Source organism: Schistocerca americana, unplaced genomic scaffold, assembly GCF_021461395.2.
Source record: "Schistocerca americana isolate TAMUIC-IGC-003095 unplaced genomic scaffold, iqSchAmer2.1 HiC_scaffold_1349, whole genome shotgun sequence".
NCBI lineage: Eukaryota > Metazoa > Arthropoda > Insecta > Orthoptera > Acrididae > Schistocerca > Schistocerca americana.
The window spans coordinates 15001-20000 of record NW_025725426.1 but is presented as its reverse complement, the minus strand read 5'-3'; the positions used below and the strand labels follow the sequence as shown (position 1 = coordinate 20000).

General features: G+C 51.2%; 1 non-coding gene across 1 annotated transcript in view; it reads right to left on the bottom strand.

The window, feature by feature from the left end:
• The window catches only part of LOC124565922, a 1910-nt gene extending 1838 nt beyond the window's left edge, over positions 1-72 (bottom strand). Inside the window, exon 1 of the ribosomal RNA XR_006970693.1 lies at positions 1-72. This exon is cut by the window's left edge and continues 1838 nt beyond it. This is a non-coding gene — a ribosomal RNA (small subunit ribosomal RNA).
• Between the last annotated feature and the right edge of the window lie 4928 nt (positions 73-5000).

The following is a 5000-nucleotide window of genomic DNA, read 5'->3' as shown; positions in this document are numbered from 1 at the left end:
CGGCTTGTACTGAGACATGCATGGCTTAATCTTTGAGACAAGCATATGACTACTGGCAGGATCAACCAGGGAGCTGCGTCAACTAGAGCTGAGCAGCCGGCCGCCCGGGAGTGTGTCCCGGGGGCCCGCGCGAACACGCAAGCGTCCGCTCAATTATTCTGCAAACAGGAGGAGGCTGAGCTCCCCTGCACCATACACCTCGAAACCCTCTCAGGTCCCGGCGGCGCGCAGCGCCGTCCTAAGTACTTGGTCGGGTTCGAGAGAGGCGCAATCGCCCGGAGTTTGGCGAGTAGACGCTTTAGGTGCGACCACCCGTGCTCCCAACTGAGCTTGCCGCTGCCGACAGAGGCCCGGGAGCGTGCTGTCGTGGCATTGCCGGCGGGAGACAACACGCGCCACCTACGGTGACCGGCAGCTCCAACGCCAGCGCCACAGAAGGACAAAAGCCCCACTTGGGTGCCGAAGCGAACTCTCCCAGCACAGCGCACGCGCCAACACGTCCGCACAGCTGCGATACAAACCACCTGCGAGAACCGCAGAGGCGACCGAGCAGCAGACGGCGTCGCGGCGCCGAGCGCCGGGCGGCGGCGCATCCTCAGCGCACACAGTCCTCAATCGGACCAGCACACTGCAGATGTCCACCGCGCTTCGCACCGGGCCCGCGAGGACCTACTTTGGCCGCACGGCGCCGCGTGCAGGGTGCGCCGGCGCGCAGCTGCGCCGCCTGCCGCCTCCGTCGGCCGGCGCGCCTGCCACTGGCCGCCCCCACCAGCCGGCTGTAGCGCGTGCGCCCACGCACCGCACGGCCAACACGCCGGGAGGCCCCCCCTCACCGGCCGGGGACGGTCCCACCCAGCCACCGCCGCGTATCGCTTCACACCCACATGCCATTCACGTTCGTGGGCATGGTGGGTATCGCTGCAACAACCGGTTGGTAGCTCAACCGATCGTCGCCATCACTGATTCACCCCTAGCGAGAACAACCGCACCACAACGGTTTACCAGTTGTTCATTTGCGTAACGTCACCAGCAAACGTAGGCGTCCATCGCCATTTGCAAATTCAACGATTGTTGCATGCCTGTGTCAGGTGTCACGACACACTGTCTGCCCACATACACGCAACAACATGTCCACGCTTAGCGAACACGTGGAAGGTGGCCCCCGTACGTATGCGATGTCCATTGCGCGAACGACTGTCAACCGGCCTCTGTCGCATGTCGCAGATGTGGAACGCAGTGCACCGTGCTATCACGGTGTGTGAGAAGAGACGACTACGTCTGACAACACGCGCCACTACATCAACAGACGGCTCATGCTGATCGCCATCCAGGGCATACCACACTGCAATCCAGCTCTTATAGGGAGACGACACGTAGCTGAGTGCACAACATTTGGACCGCATGGTTCGCCGTTGTTGGCGCAGTCGTTGTACGGTCACATGTACCACGATGTATCATTCAGTACATGAGGACCAATGTGCAGTACAGTGTGTGATTTGGACGTACAACATCAGCGGACAGTTGACACAGGCCGTACCACAGCGTAGGCTAAGTGCTTCGCCATGCGAATGCCAATGAACAACTGCAAATGCCAATGAACAACTGCAAAGGGCATTGAGCATGTACGTCCTGCTGCCATCCACATTACAGTGTATAGCTGCAAGGTGTTTAACATGAAGCGATACACTGGGGACCGGGCAGTGCGAGTAGCAAACTATATTGCGGGGGTTGCAGTTAGGCAACACTACACTAATTTAACGCGTCGTATGACAATTACAGAGCAGGTTAAGGCCCAACGTGTGTTGGGTTAAGGCCCAACGTGTGTTGGGTTAAGGCCCAACGTGTGTTGGGTTAAGGCCCAACGTGTGTTGGGTTACGGCCCAACGTGTGTTGGGTTAAGGCCCAACGTGTGTTGGGTTAAGGCCCAACGTGTGTTGGGTTACGTTAAGGGGCAATGTGGGTTACGTTAAGGGGCAATGTGGGTTACGTTAAGGGGCAATGTGGGTTACGTTACGGCGCAATATAGGTTACGTTACGGCGCAATATAGGTTACGTTAAGGGGCAATGTGGGTTACGTTACGGCGCAATATAGGTTACGTTACGGCGCAATATAGGTTACGTTAAGGCGCAATATCGGTTACGTTAAGGCGCAATACAGGTTACGTTAAGGCGCAATACAGGTTACGTTAAGGCGCAATACAGGTTACGTTAAGGCGCAATACAGGTTACGTTAAGGCGCAATACAGGTTACGTTAAGGCGCAATACAGGTTACGTTAAGGCGCAATACAGGTTACGTTAAGGCGCAATGCAGGTTACGTTAAGGCGCAATGCAGGTTACGTTAAGGCGCAATGCAGGTTACGTTAAGGCGCAATACAGGTTACGTTAAGGCGCAATGCAGGTTACGTTAAGGCGCAATGCAGGTTACGTTAAGGCGCAATACAGGTTACGTTAAGGCGCAATACAGGTTACGTTAAGGCGCAATACAGGTTACGTTAAGGCGCAATACAGGTTACGTTAAGGCGCAATACAGGTTACGTTAAGGCGCAATACAGGTTACGTTAAGGCGCAATACAGGTTACGTTAAGGCGCAATACAGGTTACGTTAAGGCGCAATACAGGTTACGTTAAGGCGCAATACAGGTTACGTTAAGGCGCAATACAGGTTACGTTAAGGCGCAATACAGGTTACGTTAAGGCGCAATACAGGTTACGTTAAGGCGCAATACAGGTTACGTTAAGGCGCAATACAGGTTACGTTAAGGCGCAATACAGGTTACGTTAAGGCGCAATACAGGTTACGTTAAGGCGCAATACAGGTTACGTTAAGGCGCAATACAGGTTACGTTAAGGCGCAATACAGGTTACGTTAAGGCGCAATACAGGTTACGTTAAGGCGCAATACAGGTTACGTTAAGGCGCAATACAGGTTACGTTAAGGCGCAATACAGGTTAGGTTAAGGCGCAATACAGGTTAGGTTAAGGTACGACATAGGTTAGGTTAAGGTACGACATAGGTTAGGTTAAGGTACGACATAGGTTAGGTTAAGGTACGACATAGGTTAGGTTAAGGTACGACATAGGTTAGGTTAAGGTACGACATAGGTTAGGTTAAGGTACGACATAGGTTAGGTTAAGGTACGACATAGGTTAGGTTAAGGTACGACATAGGTTAGGTTAAGGTACGACATAGGTTAGGTTAAGGTACGACATAGGTTAGGTTAAGGTACGACATAGGTTAGGTTAAGGTACGACATAGGTTAGGTTAAGGTACGACATAGGTTAGGTTAAGGTACGACATAGGTTAGGTTAAGGTACGACATAGGTTAGGTTAAGGTACGACATAGGTTAGGTTAAGGTACGACATAGGTTAGGTTAAGGTACGACATAGGTTAGGTTAAGGTACGACATAGGTTAGGTTAAGGTACGACATAGGTTAGGTTAAGGTACGACATAGGTTAGGTTAAGGTACGACATAGGTTAGGTTAAGGTACGACATAGGTTAGGTTAAGGTACGACATAGGTTAGGTTAAGGTACGACATAGGTTAGGTTAAGGTACGACATAGGTTAGGTTAAGGTACGACATAGGTTAGGTTAAGGTACGACATAGGTTAGGTTAAGGTACGACATAGGTTAGGTTAAGGTACGACATAGGTTAGGTTAAGGTACGACATAGGTTAGGTTAAGGTACGACATAGGTTAGGTTAAGGTACGACATAGGTTAGGTTAAGGTACGACATAGGTTAGGTTAAGGTACGACATAGGTTAGGTTAAGGTACGACATAGGGTAGGTTAAGGTACGACATAGGTTAGGTTAAGGTACGACATAGGTTAGGTTACGGTACGACATAGGTTAGGTTACGGTACGACATAGGTTAGGTTACGGTACGACATAGGTTAGGTTACGGTACGACATAGGTTAGGTTACGGTACGACATAGGTTAGGTTACGGTACGACATAGGTTAGGTTACGGTACGACATAGGTTAGGTTACGGTACGACATAGGTTAGGTTACGGTACGACATAGGTTAGGTTACGGTACGACATAGGTTAGGTTACGGTACGACATAGGTTAGGTTACGGTACGACATAGGTTAGGTTACGGTACGACATAGGTTAGGTTACGGTACGATATAGGTTAGGTTACGGTACGATATAGGTTAGGTTAAGGTACACATTGTTGTAAGGAAAGGTTTAATGGGGGGCGGGGCGGGGCGGCCGGTTTGTTGATTGTGATTATAGTAAGTGGATGCCTGCGGCATCATCTGATTTGCCACGTCAGGATGCACCTTTGGCTCATGACAGGCGGCGCTCTCATTCCATGCTTGTGGCAGACCTGTGTCTTTCATTCCTGCCATTGTTTGTGTGCTGTGAGAGGAGGCAGTATTGTGATGTTGGGTGCACCCCTGTGTAGGACATGTGTGGGTGTTGGTGGCTTGGCTGAGCAATGGTGGTTGTCGGGTGGGTGGGATATTCTGTTTTCTGAGTGGACCTCCCAGTCTGGTTATGACAGTGTGGATTGTCTAATGTGGCGGAGAGGATGCACTGGGTGTTGTTCCATGCTGGTGCTTACATATTGTCTGTGTGCGTGTTACAGGCAGAGAGTAGTGCGTGATAAGGGTGTGTGGCTGACGTGTGGTTGTGATTGTGAGCAGAGTCTTTCAGCATGTATACGGACAGTTGTATACATTATCTGTATTCTGATGGCTCTATCTATTACTAATCAGCGCCGTGTATACGTTTAATCCGGTTCCAGTCGAAACTGTTGTATCTCTGTACATTAGTGACACGGCGAGCCCGCTATGTAGTTACTCGTCTCGGCAGCTTCCACCGGTGTATGGCAAATGATTATAAGGAATCAGTCTAGTCGTCAATACCGATGGTGTGACGTCACATGTCTGGGGTGGGGGACGCTGCGCCCTTCCGGTGGGTCATGGCCTAGAAAGACTCTTCCCACGCAGGGGGGCGTGGACTGTCATTGACTCTTCCAGGTAATATA